The following is a 23,914-nucleotide window of genomic DNA, read 5'->3' as shown; positions in this document are numbered from 1 at the left end:
ATGGAGCCTGCTGCGCGTGAAGCTGAATGACCGCAAGACTGGTGGCTGGCTCCTGTGAGTCACGTTTCCCTGGGACCTGAGGGGTCATGAAGAGGAACAATGGCCTGGAACTAGGAAAGGGAAAATTCAAGCCTGCACAGGAGCCTTTTTCCATCTGAATGCATCTATCTCCATTTGTTAATAATCCCACTTTGGGCTTCCCTATTGCTGGCGATTGAAGCCGGCCAAGTATAGTTTGATGAATCATGTATTCAGTAAATTCCATGAGATTTTTAAAAAAATGATGCAGTGAGTCTTTTTCTTGTTGTTTTTATATTTTTTCAGCCCATGGATCTGGCTGGATAATCTGTAAACAGAATTGACTCTTGCAAAACATTTCAAAAGAGATCTGTGCACCATTTTATGCACAGAAGAGAGGGTGGCCTAGTGAACAGAGTGCAGACCTAGGGGTCAGGAAACTCTGGGTTCTCTTCGTGGCGCTGGCACTGGTTTGCTGGGTGACCTTGGGCAAGTTACTTCTTCTCCCAGGGTCTCAGTTTGCACTATGGGGTCATGATAGTAACCACCTTTGTAAAGCGCTTTCTGGGGATGAAAAGTGCTGTGTTTTTATTTAAGTCACATTATTCTGCTCTCTGTGCAGCTGCATGATCACAGGATGGGCACATGGATGGGCACGTGGATGGGCACGTGGATGGGCACTTGGTCACACTTCTCAATGCTTATTGAAAGGATTTGATCCTGCCATCCTTCCATTCACCCCCCTGCTCCACACACTCACTCTTCAGGCAGCAAAATGGGTGCGATTTCTGCTGCACAGGAATGGGGTGGATTATGGGGAGCCCTCCCAGAGCTCAGCATTCTTTACTACCTGTGCTTGGGGAGGGACAGAGCTGGAGCATGCTCGGCTATAGGGATCTGCTGCTTAAACCCCACAACTTGTGGCCTGGAGTGGAGAATTCCTTCTCTTCACCATCCATCCGAGCATCAAGCCCTGGTCTCAGGTGTGGTGCAGGAACGGGGGCTGGCCCAAAGGAAGGGAAGTCGCTGACAGGACACTGGTGACACGTCCATGGCACTGATGTGGCACGTCCATCAGTAGCCCATGTGAACTGTACTTCAGGAGTGGGATTAGTACGAATTGCCTGCTGGTGTCCTGAGGGTCCCACTCCTGGTTTGATGCTTACCACCCTCATGTAATCCTTGCAGAGAGGCCAAAGACAGATGGGGCAATAGAGACTGAGCTCCGTTCTCACTCATAGAGCGGGGTTCACCCGCACGGTTCACTGTGCTACGGCTGCGCAGAACCACCAGTTAGCTCTACTCGTCAGCACGAAGCATGCTGCCTTCCATGACAAAAGATCCCAAAACACTTGGCCACCCATATAAACACAGCCAGCATTTAGCTGCAGCCACCTCTAAGCTGCAAAGTATGAGTTCCTTTCCAGCCCTGACATCTGTGCATTGTGGAGAACCCGTATTCCAAAACACACCTTCCACCTGAGTGCTTGCCATGGAGCTCACAGAATCCGTCATTAATCAAACATCACTGGCCCAGTATTCCTGCAGAGTAACTCGTAATGGTTGAACCCACAACGGGGAAGTCCACAGCATCATTATCTCATGGCCCGTGGTCTATGTCAATCCAGAGACAAGGGGAACGGATTACACTCCTCGTATTTTCCTATCCCAGCACTAGGTGTCAGTGCAGCACCCCTCTCCTGACATCCTGCTGCGAGGATGCAGGAATTCCCTGCCATTCTCTGTGGCTAATTCCTCCTTTGACATCCTCCTGCTCACTCATGGCACTAAGATGCCATCAGTCTGCAGACAGTTTAATTAAACAGCTTTCCGTTTGCAGTCATTACTACGGTCTGATAATTAAGCAGCACTTAATCAACACACCAAAGCCCTACTTCCCTTGCTCTGAAGTTGTGGTTGATTCCCGAGTGCCAGTAGCAGGTGAGAGGTTGTTTTGCACCTTTCCCATGCTCCTTCTCCATCTTGGGGTGTACGCCAGCTGTGCCTCCCTGGCTTCTGCTCCACAACCTGTGTCCAAATCCGCTGATGTTTCCATCTTGCTCCTTGTTCTCTCAGCTTTCCCTACTGCTGCTTGCTGGCAGGCTTGTGGTTGGAGGTTCCCCACCTGGTTTGGATTTGTCTCCCTAGAGCGTCCCCCCCCCCCCAAGTCTGGCCTCCTGTTTCTGCCCGACCCTCAGTTGCTGCCTGAGTGTTTTCCCTTTGCCAGATGGAGTGGGGCAGGGCTGGGAGGGGTTTTGCCGTGGTCTCAGCCATTGGTCCATGAACAGGCACCCACACCAAGCTGCCAGACTCCAGGGCGCCAACCCAAAGAATGATCATTGCTAGCTATTGTGTTGTTAAGGCAACCCAGGGTCCTCGGCAAAGCACAACTAGTCTCCGCCCCTGCACCATGGCCCTGCCTCCCCACTTGGCATGGCAGTGACAGGGACCTTACCATCTCTCCCAGAGAGGCTGGGCCAGCAGCATGGGGCCTTTTTCCTCTCCTGGTTGCGGAATAGCAGCTGGGCCCCATTTCCTCAGGAGCAGTTGGGGTGGCAGCAAAGTCCTTTCCTCACCAGAGAGGCAGAGGTGGCTGCAGGGGGTCCCAATACTTACACTCTGTACTGCTATCTGCTTTGGTGGGTGGGCTGGGCATGCTACACTCTTTCTCTCCTGCCACACACACAGTCCTGAGCAGTGCCCCCAGAATAGTGGGTCTTAGAGTTAACATCCCACTGAGATGTATGGGGGCAGCTCTCAGAGCAATTGTCTCAGGCTCTCTGCAGACTCAGGCAGATGTTGCTGCATCAGTTATGCTTCAGTCACATTTTCAAGCTTTTCTTTGCAACCACGAGGAATAGAAATTTACTTTTGTAAAACGAAAGCTGAGATTTGGTGTCATCACATGATTGCAGGGGCTGGGGCTGGGGGGCCAGGGACAGTTGTGCTGATGCTGCAATCCAGTTCTGTCTGTAGTTGCTGCTGGAGCAAAAGTTCCCAGATAATATCTATTATAAAACCCCACCTTTCACATGCTAATACATTTTCAAAACAGGCCTCTTTTGGGCTGAGAACCCAGCCTTTTGAGTACCTAGTCATTTGGGATTAGGGCCTTAAATTCGGTTAATAAAGGACTGGGCAGCCGGCAGAGTTCCAGGAGCATTGGCTTGATGTCCTCCTTGCCTGTATTTGCTGGCTAGCAGCCACGCTGCTGCATTCTGTGTGAGCTACAGCCCAGTGCTTAATTTATAATGAAAGAAGTGCCGGGGCTCAAATCATTTTTTTACTTTCATAACTGATGTGGCAACCCTAGAGGCAAATTAAGCACTGGGTTCAGCTGCCTGGAGGTGTGGCATTCATCCTCAGATAGGGGGAGTTGCGGTCCCCAGTGGGGCTGTTTCAGGAGTGAGCGCTATCCTTGCTATGCTTGCTAGTGGGGGTTGGTGGGAGCAGACACTAAGTATGGAGTTAGGCTCCAGGGCTGCAAAGATTGAAGCAGGTGCTTGGAGGCAATAGGATCATTCATGAGTGTAAAGTGAAACCCATGGAAAAGTCTTTGTGGGATCAGGGCCTTAGTTGGTTAAAGGAACTTACAAGCTGTTACTCCTGAGGGAATTCTGCACCAAAAAATTAAAAATTCAGTGCAACCCCCCCTCCCCCCCAAATTCTGCACACAATATTTTAGAATTCTGAAAACTGTATTTGTCAAAATAACACTACACAATCACACCATTTTCAATTATTTTGGTTATTTATTTCAAAATACCTGTCAGCAAGTATGTCTGTAACAATACAGACACACACAAAAATTCCCCCAGGAGTAGAGAGTTAAAGAAACCCCCATGACAACCCAGTTCCTATTTCTCTGCCTCCTCCCACCCAGAGCCCAGCTGGAGGGCCAGACACCCTGCCCCCCAACCCTAGGACCCAGCTGCGCGGTGTCCCCCCAGTCAATACACCCAAACCTCCTAACTCCTGAGAGCCCAGTCACGCCCTCCCGCCCAGACTCCCACACCTCCCCCCCACCCCGAGCCCAGCCACAGGCCCCCCCCAGCCCAGGCACTCACACTCCCTCCCGCCGCAGAGCCTAGCTGTGCCTCCCTCCCAGATATCCACACCCCCTCCCACTCCAGAGCCCAGGGATCCAGAGGAAGAAGCAGCCTGATGGCTGGGTCTGGGCTTGCACGGAGTTTCCTCCTTGCCTCAGGGCGTGCTGAGAACTGCAGTTGCTGGGAATGCTCCAGCTCCCTCCCCCCGGCAGTGTCTTCTATGTGTGAGCCAGGCTCTGCTGGGTCCAGTGGCTCCCAGTGATGGCCAGCAGCATTGCAGCCCATTTCTATGGTTCAGGGGGGAAAGAAAATTCTGCATGCACAACATTAATTTCTGCAAAATTCTGCATTGCACGGTAGCGCAGAGTTTCCCCAGGAGTAAAGCTATGCTGTGCAAAAGCTGGGGAACCTCTAAGATTTGCAAGCCAGTTAGCCCTGGAGGCAGGAGCTTACAACTCTGCTGGGCCATGAACAGAGAAGTCCCTGAGTAAAAGGACTTGGTTAGCTCAGCAGGGTGCACACCTGCATGGCAAGGAATAGGAAGGCAATCAGAATAGCTCAGGCCATTTTTCTTTTCCCTTTTAAAAGCATCTTGCTGCATTGCCTTTGGTTTTTCTTTTCACTTCTCCTTTAAAACAAAAAAATTCTAGAAAATGAATCACAAAGAGCTGTGTTAATACAAGATCAGTGCTGCGCAGTCAATATCCCAAGCATCAGGAAATGCAAACGCTAAGGTTCCATCAGCAACTTAATGAGATCCCCCTTGTACATGTGGAGTGTTTTCTAGTCCTGTTAATTTTAAGCCCAATACCATATATTCCGCTTTATGGCCTCGAATGCATACTGTAAAATACTTGGTGTACATCACAACTGACTGAATGCGACTGTAACCGCAGCTTTTGCTTTATTTACTTTACCTGCATAATTTTATTATTATTTAAGTGCAAACAGCACTTGTGATCAGAGTATTAATGTGATTTTTTTGCATTTAATTCACAGTGGACCAGATTTGCTCCTGGTATAACTACGCTGGAATTATACCCTGGATAAACTGGACCCAGGATGGCTGCAAGCAGCCATGTTGCTAAGTGTGGCAGCCCTGTTGTCTCAGATATAACAGGGCTTTCAGTTCTGTCTGCTTGCTTTTATTTGATCAATAAGAGCCAGCTGTGGCGTGGACCCCTGACACCACCAGCTCATTTTAAAGAGGCTGCCAAGTGTGGTTATAACTTTTGATCACTGTCAGCTCAGGCTGGATTTGAATTGATGACTTGGAGGAGAAACATTCTAAATCTGAGCTCAGTGGACAACTGGGGGGCATATTGCCAGCTGCAAGACGAGCAAATAAGATGGCTGGATGCATAACAGGGGTATCGAAAGTGATGATGCTAATAAATTCACTAGAGAAGGCCTTGAGATGTCTCCTTTGATGTTGGGTACCGTGTTGGCCACTGAGCTTCAGGAGCATTAAAATTGTGATGACTGAATGTATAGTAGGTACTTACTCTTTGAAATATGTTTATTATGGGCTATTGCCTTTTTCTTTCACCGGAGGAGCAAGACCTGATTTTACTGTCTCTAGCAAAAATGAAATGCCACCAGCTGCGGGTATCAGTGAGCAGGCAGGGTGCAGCATCTTTTCTTGGAAGTGTGGACACTGGCGTGTCTCAAGCTGCTGCCAGTGGCAGCCATACATTGTGTGGGCAGGTTGGGAAGGCTACCATCTTGGTTGCTTTTGCAACCATTGTAAACCAACCAGGTTCACCAGGCAGCTTGTTGCTCTAACAGTCTGCAGTGTGACTCTTGCTTTGGGCCTGGGAGGTGATGGGTTCAAATTGTGAGAGAGAGCCTGTCGAGAGCAAAATACCTTCAGGAGAGCTGAGGGCTCGTCTCAGCTTTGCCATGGCCTCATGATGGACTGGGTTCTTGACCATGTTGGTGTGCTGAGTCTACTGACCAATACTGTCTCAGTGTTTCCTTGTGCTCGGCTGTCTGTCTCCATCTGTTGTCTCTTGTCTTATACTTAGATTGGAAGCTGCTGGGGGCCAGGTCTGTCTTTTTGTTCTACAACAACTAGCACAAGGTGGGCCTGCTCTGTGACTGGTGCTATGGTAATACAAGTAATAACAAGTAGTTCTGGTATTACTAATTAATTAATTCATTAATTGTGTTATTGCCTTGGGATCCAGTCATAGATCAGTGTCCAATTGTATTGTACACACACACAACAAAAAGAGCTGCCTCCAAAACCTAGAGCTAGAGTGCAAGACAGGAAACAAGAGGTGAGTACAGCAAACACGGGAAAACAAGGAAATAATACTGCTCCTGTTACTCCTATTGACTTGTACCTTATGGCATGGGTAGTGCCACTAACTGTGTGAAGGGGAAAGTACTACTTATTGTGAGTAGAGGGGTCAGGATCTGGCCCCCTGACATTCAGCTGAATTCTCTGTAAAATGGAGATATTGTCACCTGGCTCATGCAGGGAGAGTGAGACTTAATTCACTGAGGTTTGTAAGTGCTTGGATATCCTTGGAGGGCTGTTACTGAAATCCAAAGGTAACAAAGCCTGTGATATTGATGTAAAATAAAGTCACCAATGGTTTGTATCCACCACAGTGTGTAATTGCATTATGACATGTTAATGAACACAATTGCAAGTTGCAGAATAGCCAAGGAACAAATGGGATAAACAGGACTAGCAATAAGCTCTTGTTCCTTGCTTATGCAATAGTTTACAATTGCTTGTGCTAGCTGGCATGTGTTTTCAAACATGATTCCAAACTGTAGTGTAGATGAGCCTTAGAGGGGAGATGGGTCAGAGGAAAGGATTTTCTACCAACATCTCTTCTTGTTTTCCCACCCACCTCAGGTGTATGCAAATGACATGATCTGCATACATCTAGTGATGTCAGAAACCCCACTTTGTTGTGAGTCAAACCTGGGTCTGATATCATGAAAAGAGACCCAGCTGACCTATCAGAAAATGGCTTTTGACAACCAGTCAGGAATAATGAAGGTTTACGAGTGCATCAGGGAAGTGCACCAGGACCTGGAGAGGAAGCTGCCCCGTGAGGGTAAAACTCAGGGCACAGAACTGAGATTGAAGAAAGGTCAGACCCGGCTTGAAATCAGAAAAGGGCTTTTTCACCAATGGCCTCATTCACAGGGTGCAGGTGATCTGCGATAGCAAGGGAATAGTTGGGGACGAGTTACATACTGGAATAGACACAGACTTGGCTATCCCTAACATTTCTGGGTAGACATGGCAGGAAGCCAGAGGTGGGATGGGTGGCCCAATCAGTCTATGTACTTTGCCGTACAGACTGTGATGAGAACACACATCTAGCATTTTTAAAACTAGGTCATGATTAAAATAGCTGCTGTTTGTGGGGGTATATGCCATACAGGACTCGGAGCCTGAAGAGATGCACTAAGCTATCCTTGCCATATTCCGCTCATTCACTCTTCTGGGCTGAGGGCTTTTTTCTGGGTGTGTTGTTGGTGGGCTCTGTTAACATGATTTTTGTCATTACCCTGAGCTGTCATGCTGAAGGGCAGGCGAGCAGACAGGGTGCTGGAGGTGGGCCATTTTCATGACAGTTTTGCAAGGCTGCCCTAGCAAATCTTATTCTGTGCTGCAATGAGCTCCTTGTCTAGATCAATATACTTGGGCTACTAGATGGATTGGAACATGAACGCTGGAGCTGCTAGCGCAGGTGGGGAAACAGAGTGCGTTTCCTCAGGAAAACTGGCAGAAAATCGTTTCTCTTTGTCACTGGAATGTCAACATTTTTGAAACCAGACCTAGTCTATGCCCTTTGCCCTGCAATGCCTGCCCACCCTCCTGCCTCTTGGCACCTGCATGACATTTGGGAAGGTGAACAGGAAAGCATTGTTACTTCAGCATTCAACCAAATTTCAGTAATTTGGTGACGTCTCGCCCAATTTCTCCTGAATTCGGCACAGACACTTCAGCAAGGTCTCCCAGACACTCGCAGGGGGGTTGGCTTCTGCAGAGTCCCTGCCCCTAGCCTTACAGGATGATTCAATGAGGCTGTACTCCATGCTAATGCCGGGTTCATGGAATAGGGCATCAGTTTCCCGAGGGCCCTTTTCCCACAGGATTGGGATTTGAGCTCATTAGCTGTGGCAGTGTCTTGAGCAGCCTGCAGGGATCATCCCAGTGCTGCTCAGGAGAGTTGTGATGAACCTCTCTATAGCTCAGAATGCTGCATACAGGAGCAGCAGCACCTTCTTCCGAACACGGTGGTCCTTTCTCAGTTTGGAATTTGTCCTGGCTCAGGCAGCAAACCCACTGAAAGCAATGGGAGTAAAAACTAGTCCTTTAGTAAACATGTTCCCTGATGGCTAGAGATCAAACAATAGGTTAATGGGATTTATTGTAACTAGAGCTAGTCAAGAAACCTTGGCTCCAAAAAGAGTTTGCTGAAAAGGATTTTTTTCTTGGTTTGCATTTTTCAGGTTTTCGATGAACCCCCCACCCCGCCCGCTCCAAACTGGACATTATTTAGTTGTCAGATTTGGGCTTTTTGACCGAAATGGGAGAAATGTCAAATTAACTGGCCACAGGAAATGTCCATTTTGCTGAAAAAGCCATTGAAAAAAGATATAGAAAATTTTCAGCCAGCTGTAATTGTAACTCGCAGCCCGTATCCCTCTTGCAAGGCCTGTCAGTTTAACCTCGGCGAGTGTAATAACTTACCCATCATGGATCCTAGGCCCGGAAAGGAGCTGAGGTTAAGCTGACTTCCTAAGCAACTGGTTTGGTCTCTGCAGAAGAACTCCATCCACTCTTGGCAGGCAGCAGCCTTGTTGTCGGAAGCCTTATGTCCTTGCAGGACTGTGAGATGGCATTATCATCTGAAATATTTGAATGCTGTTTCTCATAAACTCACGTCTGCTTACGAAGGTAGCTTGTTGCCAGGGCTTGCAATCCTCGTGTTATTGTGTTAGACACGCATGCGGGTTTTTCAGGAGCTTCCCTGTTTATTTTGAACCCTTCTTAGTTTTATCTCACTGGTTTATTTGTGATTTCTTTATGTTTTATTGGTTCACTGACTTTCCTGGCCATTGTTTTAGTAGAGAATTGTGTGCTCTCAGTGAAAGGTGCTGGGTTCTTAGCCCTGGCGATTGTACTCCTCTCTCTGGCCACAGAACAATGGGCAAACATCCTTACATTGCCTTGCCAATGCTCCTCAACACTGACCTGGGCACACCACGGCTAGGGTTGAAAATGTTCCGGGCCTCCTTTCAGACGGCGCTGAAAAGAATTCCGATTAGTTCCCATACTGTATCAGTAGCGAATTTGCTTTTTTGGGAGGCAAATACTTGCTCACTAGGGCCCTGATTCAGCAAAGCATGTCAGCATGCGCTTAACTTCAACTGGGTTATCTCTAAAGTGTGTATGTGGGTTGGGGGCAAAGGTGACTTTAAGCCACCATTACACCCCTCAGATCCTGGAGATAGCTTAGGGTTGGGTTGGCTGCAATATTAACTATACACAGGTATGAGGAGGCAGTGTTTCCCGAGTGGTTAGAGGTGCAAACTTGAATTCAAGACTCCTGGATTCTGTTCCCACTCCTGTCACCAATTTACTGTCTGACCTCTGATCATTTACCCACCTCTCTATATCGTAGTTTACCCATGGGTAAAATATGAATAATACTGGTTAATATTTTAGTGTTTGTCTTAAAATAATTAAAATTTCTACAGAGTTATAGGATCCTGAGATGAAAGAGATAAAGTATTGTTATAATTTCAGCAGTATAAATGCTCAGAAGTTATTAAGATCGTCCTATGGGGCAACATTTCCTATGAAAATAATGATCTGCTGTTCAACCCAGGCCAGGGTAGAAATAGACTAGGTCTTGTCTCAGGAATATGCAGAAACGCTTAGCAGTGCCCCAGTCAGGAGAGATGTTCTCTGCTCTGTCCTGACTACGAGGGGTTAATCGATAGTGTGTGCTGTTATGAAGCAGCTTGCATAATACAGTTAGCTCCTGTACTGACATATATAATAATAGTAATCGTGGACCTGTGATCAGGGCACCTTCCTTTCAGTCAAACACTGCGATTGCTGGTACCAGCCACAGGTTATAAACTCATTTTGGCAGAAGGCCATAAAACTCCTTCTCGCAGTGAGACATGGAGGCGTCTGGTGTCAGGCTGACACAAACCATTTGACGGGGGAAAGTTCCTTTCCCTGTGGGATTGTATAGGGCTGATCTCTTTAGTGGTATTAGGGGTACACACAGGGGCTGATAACAGGCATTAATATTTATTGCTGTGGGGTTATTGGGCCTGCTGCTCACCCAAACTCCTTAGCCTGCTTTGGTTATTATCTGCTGAGTGCAACAGGTTTATCAGCAAGTTCAAGCATGTTTGGACTGCAAGGTCTTTTCTGGTGTCTGGAATGTGAAGTTACTGCAATCCGCCTTTAGCATCATGCTCATCGCTCAAGGTACCGTTAGGCAGAATCCATCTCTCTGTCCTACCCCTCTGCTTTGGTTTATTGGCTGTTCATGAGGCCCCAGTCCTCTCCCTCGCTCTGCTGGGGCAATGTTTCCACTGTGCAGGGATGGGAGGGGGGCAGGATAGCAGGAGTTCAAGGGGCCTCATGGTACAACCGCGTACAGTAGCTTTCTAGGAGTGGGCTGGGAATGGGCTAGGAGATCCAGTACTGCAGGAATTCTCTGGTACTAGCCAAGATTTGGCTTGCAGCATATTGGCCACTATGTTCATTTCTCACTGTGTTCATTAGCTTCTCAGTGAAGACCAGGCAGCAAAACACTGTGCTATGGTGGAGCAGAGCATGTGCCCCCTCATGTATCTAATCTTTGTAACAAGCACCCAGAAACCATGGTGATGGGCACAAACATAAACACCTGCAATAATGTAGGTATACAGTACATGGAATCTAAAGCCAAACAGGCAGTGATGTAGGATAGACTGTGACAACCTTTTACATTTAATAGGACTCTTCAAATGCCTGATCCAACAGCCTCACTGAGAGTGATGGGAGATTTACCTGAGTTAAGAGTTGCTGGATCTTTGCCAGAAGCTGGGAGTGGATTGCAGGGGATGGATCACTTGATGATTACTTGTTCTATTCATTCCTTCTGGGGCACCTGGCATGGGCACTGTTGGAAGACTGGATACTGGGCTACATGGACCTTTGGTCTGAGCCAATATGGCCATTCTTATGATCAACCCCCCAGGGCCATCTGTGATTTTTTGGCTCCTGATGGTTTATTACCACAGATTTCCAGCAGGCACATTCACCCTGTTACTATTGTACAAACCACACAATCAAACAGGATAATAACTGCTATTTATGTGGCTTGTTCTAATCATTGGACAAATGGAAACGAGGCAACAACGTTGTTAGATTTTGTGATAACGTTTTATTTTATTTATTTTATTTTATTTTCTCCAGGGTCACTAGCACACACAACCAAAACCAAGCCAGTTTGGACAGAGACAAGGTGTTTGATACATAAAAAAACAAGGTCAAACCAGTTTCTGATGAAGTTTCCTGTCTGAGGAAGGCTGCACATGCCTGCAACAGGACAACTGGAAAGTGTCTTCCTTCTTATTGTCACAGGAGACAATATTGTTGTAAGTCTCCATCTGTGACGGGGTTAGGACTCACCAATGCAGCGCCTCCTGCTGTTCACTCTGGGAATTAGCTCAGTTCATGCTGAGCACCCTCTGCTTGTGGTGTCCTGTCTGTCTCTCACCCTTGATTGGCTTCTTGACCCATGTTGCTCCCAGCTGGCGGCATCCTCTTCAGGACACTGTCCTCTGGCAGTGCACCCAAGTCCATGCTTGCCCCCTTCTGGGGGTGGGTGGGTTAACAGCAGTCTTTTCTCTTCACCCCAGCCGCAGTGGCCAACCACATCCCCAAGTCTAACCCCTTCTATCAGGGGTTGGGTGCAGTCTGCTATGGCCACTCCTGACGGCCAGGTGTAGTTCAAGGGGGGGTCCCAGCTCAGAGACCCTCTGGGGGCAGCCTCCCTGCCCTCCTTCGCTCCCCTTGTTTGCCTCTCCTCCCTGGGCTGCTTCCCCTTCGACCCCTTGCACCTTGTGGGCCCTTCTATCAGAGCCTGCAGCCTGGCAGGTATTGGGCTGGAGCTCTCCTCAGCTCCCCGCTGTGCTGGTCTCCTCCACTCAGGAGACAGACCTTCTCCCTTGAAGGTCTGGGAGAGACTGCCTGCTTCCTTCCTGGGCAGCCTTTATATAAGGCCTTGCCTAGCCCTGATTGGCTGGCTGTAATGCTGGCCCTGATTGGCTCTCTAGCAGGCCCTTCCTGTCTGGCTGCTGCAGCCCAATCTGGCATGGGGGTGGGGCATTGCCCCACCACACCATCCCAAGGTGAGTGTGCTGTTGGGGAGGTCTAGAAAAGCTTGTGAATGAGGTATCTCCTCATCAGAGTGTTGCTGCTTTTTTGAGAAGATCTCTGGTTCTCAAAGTATGCAAGGTGAACACTTCCAGATGGAGTCACTAATCCTGTGGGAACAGGTTGAGCATGTCAAGAAATGATACAGCTCCATGCAGAAAGAGTGATGTTTGGATAATTACATTAGGTAATTAATTGGATAATAACACAATAACAGAAAGTACAGGACAAGCTGCTGTCATTTCCAGTGCACATCCATTATGCGTGGGATAATTACAGAGGTCTGTGAGAGATGCTCCAGTTAAGGTATGAGAAACTGGTTTTCGGATGTTGATAATTTTGCCAGGCTTAATTCCTCCAGGGGCCACACCAAAGAGCATTTGTTGGTAGTTGTTTTTCCAGTTGTGTCAAACAATTTAGTTTGGCTCCTTTTTGACTTGAAAGGGAAGATGTCTGTCCTATGGGCTTTGGAAAAGATGTGACTTGGGAAGGTTGGATGGAATGCTAGTGTTTGTCTGAGGCCTGCTCTCAGAGACCCCAACACAAACCTCCTGAGCCTGGTGCTAGGTGGAAAACATTGCAGCTGACCCAAGTCCTTCTTGTCCTGCTCTTTCTCTCATGCCCTTCTCTGTAGTGTCTAGGTGCCCACACAGATAAAAGACCCACCCAAATTCTATGCTGGAAGGGGCCCAAAATATCTGCCACTCACTTGGAATAGCCAGCCCCCAATGTGATCCCTGAGGTGATTGCTTTGCAGTGATAGTGACTATGAAATGCTAAGGGAGATTAGAGAGGCTATCAAAATAAAGAACTCAATAATAGTGCGGGATTTCAATTATCCCCATATTGACTGGGTACATGTCACCTCAGAACGAAATGCAGAGACAAAATTTCTTGATACTTTAAATGACTTCTTCTTGGAGCAGCTGGTACAGGAACCCACAAGGGGAGAGGCAATTCTTGATCTAGTCCTGAGTGGAGCACAGGATCTGGTCCAAGAGGTAGTTATTACAGGACCGCTTGGAAATAGTGACCATAATATAATAACATTTAACATTCCTGTGGTGGGAAGAACACCTCAACAGCCCAACACTGTGGCATTTACTTTCAGAAAGGGGAACTATGCAAAAATGAGGAGGTTATTTAAACAGAAATTAAAAGGACAGTGACTAGAGTGAAATCCCTACAAGCTGCATGGACACTTTTCAAAGACACCATAATAGAGTCCCAACTTAAATGTATACCCCAAATTAAAAAAACACAGTAAAAGAACTAAAAAAGAGCCACCGTGGCTTAAAAACCATGTAAAAGAAGCAGTGAGAGATAAAAAGGCATCTTCTAAAAAGTGGAAGTCAAATCCTAGTGAGGTAAATAGAAAGGAGCATAAACACTGCCAAATTAAGTGTAAAAATGTAATAAGAAAAGCCAAAAAGGAGTTTGAAGAACAGCTAGCCAAAAACTCAAAAGGTAATAACAAAATGTTTTTTAAGTCCATCAGAAGCAGAAAGCCTGCTAAACAACCAGTGGGGCCCCTGGACGATCGAGATACAAAAGGAGCACTTAAAGACGACAAAGTCATTGCGGTGAATTTAAATGAATTCTTTGCTTTAGTCTTCACGGCTGAGGATGTTAGGGAGATTCCCAAAACTGAGCCGTCCTTTGTAGGTGACAAATCTGAGGAATTGTCACAGATTGAAGTGTCATTAGAGGAGGTTTTGGAATTAATTGATAAATTTAACATATCAAGTCACCGGGACCAGACGGTATTCACCCAAGAGTTCTGAAAGAACTCAAATGTGAAATTGAGGAACTATTAACTATGATTTGTAAACCAACCTTTAAATCAGCTTCCGTACCCAAGACTGGAAGATAGCTAATGTAACGCCAATATTTAAAAAGGGCTCGAGAGGTGATCCCGGCAATTACAGACCGGTAAGTCTAATGTCAGTACCATGCAAATTAGTTGAAACAATAGTAAAGAATAAAATTGTCAGACACATAGAAGAACATAAATTGTTGGGCAAAAGTCAACATGGTTTCTGTAAAGTGAGATCATGTCTTATTAATATATTAGAGTTCTTTGAGGAGGACTTAGTGTACTTAGATTTCCAAAAAGCCTTTGACAAGGTCCCTCACCAAAGGCTCTTACGTACATTAAGTTGTCCTGGGATAAGAGGGAAGATCCTTTCATGGATTGAGAACTGGTTAAAAGACAGGGAACAAAGGGTAGGAATAAATGGTAAATTTTCAGAATGGAGAGGGGTAACTAGTGGTGTTCCCCAAGGGTCAGTCCTAGGACCAATCCTATTCAACTTATTCATAAATGATCTGGAGAAAGGGGTAAACAGTGATGTGGCAAAGTTTGCAGATGATACTAAACTGCTCAAGATAGTTAAGTCCAAAGCAGACTGTGAAGAACTTCAAAAAGATGTCACAAAACTAAGTGATTGGGCAACAAAATGGCAAATGAAATTTAATGTGGATAAATGTAACGTAATGCACATTGGAAAAAATAATCCCAACTTTAGATACAATATGATGGGGGCTAATTTAGCTACAACTAATCAGGAAAGAGATCTTGGAGTCATCATGGATAGTTCTCTGAAGATGTCCACGCAGTGCGCAGCGGCAGTCAAAAAAGCGAAGAGGATGTTAGGAATCATTAAAAAAGGGATAGAGAATAAGACGGAGAATATCTTATTGCCTTTATATAAATCCATGGTATGCCCACATCTTGAATACTGTATGCAGATGTGGTCTCCTCATCTCAAAAAAGATACACTGGCATTAGAAAAGGTTCAGAGAAGGGCAACTAACATGATTAGGGATTTGGAACGGGTCCCATATGAGGAGAGATTAAAGAGACTAGGACTTTTCAGCTTGGAAAAGAGGAAACTAAGGGGGGGATATGATAGAGGTATATAAAATCATGAGTGATGTGGAGAAAGTGAATAAGGAAAAGTTATTTACTTGTTCCCATAATATAAGAACTAGGGGCCACCAAATGAAATTAATGGGTAGCAGGTTTAAAACAAATAAAAGGAAGTTCTTCTTCACACAGCACACAGTCAATCTGTGGTACTCCTTGCCTGAGGAGGTTGTGAAGGCTAGGACCATAACAGGGTTTAAAAGAGAACTAGATAAATTCATGGAGGTTAAGTCCCTTAATGGCTATTAGCCAGGATGGGTAAGGAATGGTGTCCCTAGCCTCTGTTTGTCAGAGAGTGGAGATGGATGGCAGGAGAGAGATCACTTGATCATCACTTGTTAGGTTTACTCCCTTTGGGGCACCTGGCAGTGGCCACTGTCGGCAGACAGGACACTGGGCTGGATGGACCTTTGGTCTGACCCAGTATGGCCATTCTTATGTTCTTAACTGGCAGTTGCTTGGCTGTTCTGTTGCTCTTCAGGGAACGAATGCACAAGGAGATGGGTCTCACAGTCAGCGGTCCCTGGATGGGTGAGGGAGCAGCATTCCTGAGCAGGCAATGGCTGCAAGGCAGGTGGTCTGCTGTCCCTTGGTCAGGCAAAATGGTCACCAGTTGTGGAGGTGGGGGGACGAGGGAGCCTTCTACTGGGAATGCCCAGTCACCAAAGGTTTCGGCCAGGGGCTGTTGCCTGCAGTGTTCCCTTGGCTGCAGCAGGGAGAGACAGATGGAAAGGTGGTATCTGAGACAGCCTGGGTCTAGCCCATGAAAGGTCAGCGCTGTGAATTGCACAGGGAGCCAATGGGGAGGCAGGCTGTCCTTGGGCCCTCCCACTCCTGACCAGTGAACTAGCTACGGTTTCCGTGTCACCATTTTGGTCAAACCCAAGTAGAATGTGTTGCAATAGTTTGGCTGAGTCGCTGGCGCTGAGAAGCATCCATCCTGAGGAATAATTCAAGGCAGCTGGGTTTCCCTGGGACTGACGAGACTGTTGTTATTATGCTTGATTTTCTCTGTGGCCCAGGAGATAGCTGGGTCATTGGCTGGACAGAGGAAGTATGGGTTGGTCAAAGGGTCCACTGAGAGCAGTTCTGCTGGCTGGGATCTAGCAGAGCCTGTGGCAGAGAAGGAGACAGGCCTCTTGGCCTCAGTCAGAGCTATGCCAGAGGAATCTGTGAGCTGCTGTACCCTAGTCGGTCAGGCTCAGGTTGAGTGTCCTGCCACTGGTGCTCAAGTTGTCTGTGCTTACACTTCATCAGACAGTCTAGATGCCCTGTGGTAGTGATGTGGAGAAGGAGGTTATCAGGGGCCCAGTACACCAGTTACGGGGGGTGGGGGTGGGTGGAGAGAGGAAAATCACTCAGTTCTCATAGAAACAACCTACCGACTGGGTAGATGCTCAGCAGGCTGGTGATGTCAATGGGGGGAGAATACTAGCTTAGGTACTCAGAGGGGTATCACTGTCTATGGCGCATGCAGATTCAGCACAGACTGGAGAACGGCAGTGACAGGCAGCCCCCACGGGGTGGCTCCAAAGGCCTCCCTGCCAGAGCATCTCTGATTCGTTGTCCAGCCCCAGGTGGTGGCAAACAGCCAACCAAAAGGCTTGATTTTGCTAGAGGGTGGGAGCTTCTCACATCATTGCAAGGCTGGCCCAGCCCCAGTCCAGTCACTCACAAAGATGTCACTAGAGTCAGTGACACTGAAGTTGTGACTATGAAAATTGCTGTTTCACTGAATGTCTCAGTGTAAATGTGGACTCCACCATGGCAGGGCAGTGTCACGTCTGTCAGCCCAGGGACAATGGCAGGTTGTTAGAATTTAGTGCCTGCACAATAGGTATGCTAAAGAGGTTGCCTGAGCAGGGAAATTAGTTCTTCCCAACTTCCCTCAACATGGGTCTGGGGTGGAGAATGGAAAGTTACCAGCAGCAAAACAAAGAGGCCAAGATTGTGATGCTAACCTTTAAAAAGGACTCATGGGGGAAGACTCAGAGAGACACACAGGAAGTTTTGGGCAGAAGAGGGGAAGGGGATGGACTGGCAAAAGTCAGAGAAGGCTGGGGGAGAAGGCTCCATGTTTGAAGCCATGTACTGCAGCCAAGATGCCTGATTCTAGACAACTCTGGTGCCAGCTAGGGTTGCTAACTCTGACTGATGCTATTCTGGGAGATTTTTTTTCCAACATGAGGTAATGTCATTTTCTTAAAATATCCTATTAAAATCTCCTGGATTGCTTTCAAAAGTCACTGGAAGATCAATGCTGATTCCGGGAGACTCCGGGCCAATCCTGGAGGGTTGGCAACCCTAGTCCCAGCCCAAAGAATGCTTGGGAGTAGTGAGGAAACTGAGGCAGGGAACTGTGAGTAGGGTTTACTATCATATGGATCTGTGTATTCCTTGTGCTTTTCAGGAAAGAGCGATAATGTAGTAGAATCCTGTGCAAAGTGTCTTTGCGCTTCATGAATTACACTATTCATGTGCCCGTTGACAAAATAACCTATGGGTCCAGCCCATCGCACAGACAGAGCTCTGGGAGAGGCTCCATTTATGTTCTGGGGGAAGTCTGAGGGGTCAGCACTGACTCCAGGCAGTGGGTAGCGTGATCTATCCCTCAGCAGGGAGTGCCAGAAACAAGGTCTGTAGCCTGCGAGGGTGGCAGTGTCTAGACTCCGTTCACATCCTGGGGACTAAAAACACCCAGGGACTCAGCAGCGGGATCCTCTCAGAACAGCCTAGTGAGTGGCCAAGAGGGGGTGCCTGACTGGAGATGTGACATGTGGACACTAGTGTTAGGTTAGTTTCCAAGGGCTCTGGCTGACATGTCAGGGCTGTGCTGGTTTCTGGGGCCCAGACTTGTCAGCGTTCATTTCCAGAGGCAAACCACTCCCAACATTTTATTGCGTGCTGGGTAGATGTGGGAAATGTTACAGACAGGAAAGTGTCCACATTTCCCCAGACTTGGGACCCTTAGCCCAGGCTAAACGAAGGGCGTTGCTGCCTGTAAAAATATCATTGCAGGAGAAGGGCCTCCAGGCAGAATTTTTATTCCCTGCCAAATAATGGGTCAAACCTGTAAAGAGAGTTTATTTGTGCTGGGATCATGAATCAGCAGGAAAAATTGTGAATGGGTTTGCCAAATGGGAGGACAACCGGAGGCAGTCTCGAGCACCAAATCATCGTTGCCCCGAGCGAGTGGTACTTCGCCAACACCATAGGGACAGCCCTGCTTACTTTGTCAGTACATTTAGTCCTGGGGCATTGGGTACTTACCATGGGCACATAATATCATGCTCAGACTCATACCAAAGGCATTGCAAAGCCACAACTACCATCTCAACAGAGACATTTATTCAACTGAACTCTGACAATATTGCTTGTGAAGTGTTTGCCATTTTCACTAATACCTAATTTCATCTAGTTACATGTTGTTCTTGTGCTGTTACTTGTTCTCCAAGAAGCGTCTTCCCGGAGGGTGAGAGGAAATGCATCGCACGTGTGAAAAACATACAAATTTGTGATAGCTCCATTACCATTTTTGTGGGGGCCTTTCTGAGCACTAGCTACAAATGGCTAAACGTTTGGGCATTAAATGTTTCTCAGTGAAAGAAATATGTTAACTTGAAAAGTCGATGCTTCCTCATTGGCACAGTTAGACGATCTCCCAGTTAGACTATCTGTGGGACACCACACACAGGCCTGAATAAATACATGGAGGACATGTCAGGTAATATGCATTTGATCTTCTAAATGAGCAACATGTAAAAACAATGGGCCAGACTCTGTTCCCAATGACATCCATGTGACTCGCTGCAGAACTTAGTTAATCAATATAATATTCCAGGATTGTCACCTCTTTGTGCATCACTCTGAAGCCTAGACTGTTGGTTGAGTCAGGGTGAAGTGGTGGAGACAGCTGCAAGCATGGTTGAGAGCTCTTTTTGTTCAGAATAGCCCCAGGTTCAATCACCACTGGGATTCACAGTCTGTTCCCATTTAATTTTTAAGTTCTCAGCTATGTTGACTTTACAAGTTACACCCATACAGTGTACAGCTGCAGTAAGACATGTATCTATGCCATGCAAAGTGTCACCATTGTGATATCAGAGGTTACTTGACCAATCATTACCTTACTCTACAGCTAATTTGCATGCAATAATTTCATGGTTGTATGAGGGAAACTGAACAGATGGTGGATGCGATAGCGTGGGCTTTCAGCTGCTAGGTACTTATTAAAAGGGATGATTTACCAGCAGTTACCCCTTTCCCCTTCCTGGCGTTGCTTCCACAGTCACACTGTAGGCGTGACGTGCCTAGCCACGAGGTCACAGACCTGCTTTTGAGCAGTATTTGCAAGATAGTGAGTGCGTACAGTTCTTCTGATCCTGATGTTCCCTGGTTTGACGGAGATAGGGAGAGGTCTGTTTGGGGGCCACTCCAGCTAGTGGATAGAGAGGAGCTGAGGGGCGCTCAGATGGAGTTATGTATGTCCCTTAATTGCCAACTACTGTAGAAGAATGGTGCCATGGCTGTGAATCCTCCAGCAGGGCCCTATGGAGGCTCCATCAGGAAAGAGAACATGAAGGTAGATGTGGTTTATACTCTAAAATGCTGTGATCATTCTGTAGACATGATCTGCCTGGATCCAGAGCCAACCTTCTGCATCCACAAAGCCACAGCCCTCTGTAATTTAATGGACCCCTGAAAAACCCAGCTAGTCTCAGCTTTCGCTTTCTCCTTGGAAGGAAGGTTTAAATCCTTGTCCTGGTGCCAACAGACTTGAAACAGAAAGCTGGTAACAGGATTGAAAGTCTGAGCCTATGAATTCTCCTCAATGTTGCTAACACTCCCTGTACAGTAAGCGAGGGCTGGCCTCCAGGACCTGTAAAAAGATCCCACTGTTTTGGGGAAGAATCATAGAATCATAGAATATCAGGGTTGGAAGGGACCTCAGGAGGTCATTTGTCCAACCCCCTGCTCAAAGCAGGACCAATCCCCAATTAAATCATCCCAGCCAGGGCTTTGTCAAGAGGGGCAGGCCATTGGCAGGTCTGCAGTGCAGTGAAACGAGGTTTCTGCTCATGGTGCTAAGCTAGTTTGCTGCCTGGGTGTTCCTTGTGAGAACTATGTACCTCAAGTTTGCAAAGAGCCATGTAGCCATATGAATGCCAATTGCGCCAGAAAGCACTAAAGGTATGGCTACACTGCGGTTAGACCCCCATGGCTGGCTCCCGCCAGCTGACTCGGGCTCACCTGGCTCTGACTAAAGGGCTGTTTAATTACAGTATAGACGTTCTGGCTTGGGAGGCAGCCCAAACTCTTGGACCTTCCTGACCGCAGGGTCCTAAAGCCTGGGCTCCAGCCCGAGCCTGAATGTCTACAATGCAATTTAACAACCCCATGAGCCTGAGCCCTGCCAGCCCATGCCAGCTGGCAAGGGCCAGCCATTGGAGTCTAATTGCAGTGGAGCCCTGCCCTTAGAGACCAGACTCCAAGGTAGGTGGAAGCTGTCCATACCATGGAAGCTTTATAAGCCTCCAGAAACCATGTGTGTGTGGACAGTGGCTCCTGGACCCCTCCCCATCCTTTCATGTGAAAATCAGTTACATTCTGGGGGGACCCTGAAGGATTCTCACACTGGGCATTCCTCAGGCTGTCTTAGTGTTGTGATCAGAATGGGCAGGAGTCGATTACTTTTGGAGATAGTGGACTAAAAAATAGCTTTGCAGGGCTGGACCATATTTGCTTCAGTGTGCTAAGGATCAAAAAGTCACTAAAATAATAATTCTAAAAAAGACCAGCTTTCTCCAGTGTTCTGGTATCCAGGAGCATGTGAGGGATGGCTCTGTGCATTGCCCCTCTGCTGACTGTGCGGAGAGGAGCTGTAGAATAGGGGCTGGGACTATGAGATCAGTCTAGAGAAGGAAGCAGAAACAGCATGTGCCTCTGTCACTATACACTGATCTCCATCTTCTGCCAGTGTTGAGGTTACTTCACTGGGCAATATGGCAATGAGTCAATCAATGCCTGGAAGGAGTTCTGTTCATCAACTAATCGTGCTGAGAGCTTTTATTTTTGTGGCAGGGCAGACTTATGTTGCCATCAGTAATAATAATTTATATTTATGCCGTGCCTTTCATCTCTGCAGTTCCCAAAGCCCTTTAGAACCTGGAATGTGGGGAACCTCTTGACCAATAATGGTGTGGAATAGAATAGAATATCAGGGTTGGAAGGGACCTCAGGAGGTCATCTAGTCCAACTCCCTGCTCAAAGCAGGACTAATCCACAATTTTTGCCCCAGATCCCAAAATGGCCCCCTCAAGGATTGAACTCACAGCCCTGAGTTTAGCAGGCCAATGCTCAAACCACTGAGCTGTCCCTCCCCCTTTTTCATAAATAAACAATATAGCAGCTGTGATCACCAGGAAGTGAAGACAAAAACTGGCTGCCCCCTCCAGCCACTAGCCAAGCAGCAAGACAGAGAATACAAGACTGCTTCTTCCTCTGGTGTCTTGCAGCCATGATTACCACCCTTCCAACCAGCCATGACAGTTCTAAGCTGCTGTATTTGGCTGATGCACAGACCAGCTCTTAGGTTTTCATGCCAGCACCTTCTATTATTATTAATTGCTATTTGTATTGTGGTAGTGCCTACGGGCCCCTCTCAGGAGCAGGGCCCCATTCTGCTGTCGGTGAGAAAAGTGAAGCAACTGTTCACAGTGCTGCAAGCTCCTTAGACAGCATAACAAGGCATTGCCCAGTGTTTGGCAGTAATGCCAGGAAATACAGTGAACCTGAACAGCCTTCTGGCGCTGGCTGGTACTGACACACCTGCACTTGGGAGCCTCTCCAGATTTCACTTCAGATGCTAATTGTGTCTGTGGTTCAGCCAAGCTTTGTGTTAACTCTTCGTGTGGAGTTTTTATGCGTACGCATTCGCTGGTACCAGACCTGCCCTGCTCCGCTTAGCTGAACTGGCTCCTCAAAGAAGCGAGCAGGTAGGATGCAGAATGCTCTGTGACCTCCAAAGAGCTTTTCAGGGGCATGAGGTGGCCTGGTGCATGAGGAGAGGGTGCACGCTGGAGAAGAGTAGTGAGGAGACACATAGTGGATAGATAGATAGATGGGTCTGTATGGGATGGATGGATGGATAGATAGAACACTTTTGAGGAAGAGGAGAACCCATTGTCTGGTCCCTCATCATGCGGAAGAGACTTCATTTCCCTTGGTGTTTCTCTGCATCTCAAAGCATAAAGTATAGCATACTGTACATATTGACTCTAAACTCTCTTTGATCAGGGACCATTTCTGTGCTATATGTTTGTACAGTGTATAGCAAAATGGGACCCTGGTCTCTAGTCCCTACAGTAAATAATAATATATTTTTATTGATAAATTATGTACAGTGTGGAGTTTGGCAAAAGTTCCTTTTTTTCTAATATTTTTTGAGTCCCCATGAGCTGTAAAATAATGTAACAACGAATCCACTGAAATTCCCAGAAATGAGGGAAAAAAAAGAGCAAAACTAATGGCAAATACACACAGTGGCTTTCTCCCCACCATCTGCAAAGGGTAACTGATAAACTTTTGGAATTCTCTGCTGCAGGAATTACGAGAAAAAACACAGTGATGTGGCTTCCAGCATTATCTTGGAGCATAACAGGGAACAGATTATTGGCCTATGTTTTGGGAAGGGGACTGGATCTCCCTCTCTGCAGGGTAACCTGTGAGGAATGCCCCTCTTAGGCTGGTTAATGCCGTGTGCTTAGGGCCCCTATTTATATTAGGCTGAACAGATCACTATGAGGATGAATTCCTTGCCCTAAAGAGCTCACAGTCTAAATGGATACATATATGGGCTTTATCTGCAGCAAGGCAGATTCAGTTTAGCTATTAGGAAAAGCTTTCTAATTCTAAGGGTAGTTAAGCTCTGGAACAGGCTTCCAAGGGAGGTTGTGGAATCCCCATCACTGGAGGTTTTAAAGAACAGGTTGGATAAATAACTGTCAGGGATGGTCAAGCCTTACTTGGTCCTGACTCAGTGCAGGGGTCTGGACTTGATGATCTCTCAAGCTCTCTTTCAGCCCGACATTTCTATAATTCTATGATATAGATGGATGCAACAAATATGGTTAGTGGGAGTGCTGAATGCCTCTCATAGCTTGGTTAATAAATAATAATAACAATAATAATTAATAATTAATAAATAACTAGCTCTTATATAGCACTTTTCCTCCATAGATCTCAAATTGTTTTACAAAGGAGGGCTGAATTATTATCCCCATTTCACAGATGGGGAAACTGAGGCACAGAGGGGGATGTGTCATTTCTTAAAGTGCTGGAACTGTGTTAAAATCCTTTCCAGGTCACCTGTAGGCACACTGGTGGGTGGGCTGCCCTTGACAGAAATACTTACAGATTAAAAAGAACACAGGTGTGAAGGCTCCTGAGAAATGCCATAGGAGAGGCACAAAAGAAAGCAATTCTTCAGGGTGAAGG

The 23,914-nt window shown here is 47.0% G+C and overlaps 1 protein-coding gene across 2 annotated transcripts in view; it reads left to right on the top strand.

Moving 5' to 3' along the window:
• The window catches only part of NRG2 (neuregulin 2), a 303,847-nt gene that overhangs the window by 63,315 nt on the left and 216,618 nt on the right, over window positions 1–23,914 (top strand). The window lies entirely within an intron of this gene.

Source organism: Chelonia mydas, chromosome 8, assembly GCF_015237465.2.
Source record: "Chelonia mydas isolate rCheMyd1 chromosome 8, rCheMyd1.pri.v2, whole genome shotgun sequence".
Taxonomy (NCBI): Eukaryota; Metazoa; Chordata; order Testudines; family Cheloniidae; genus Chelonia; species Chelonia mydas.
This window is presented reverse-complemented; position numbering and strand designations above follow the sequence as displayed.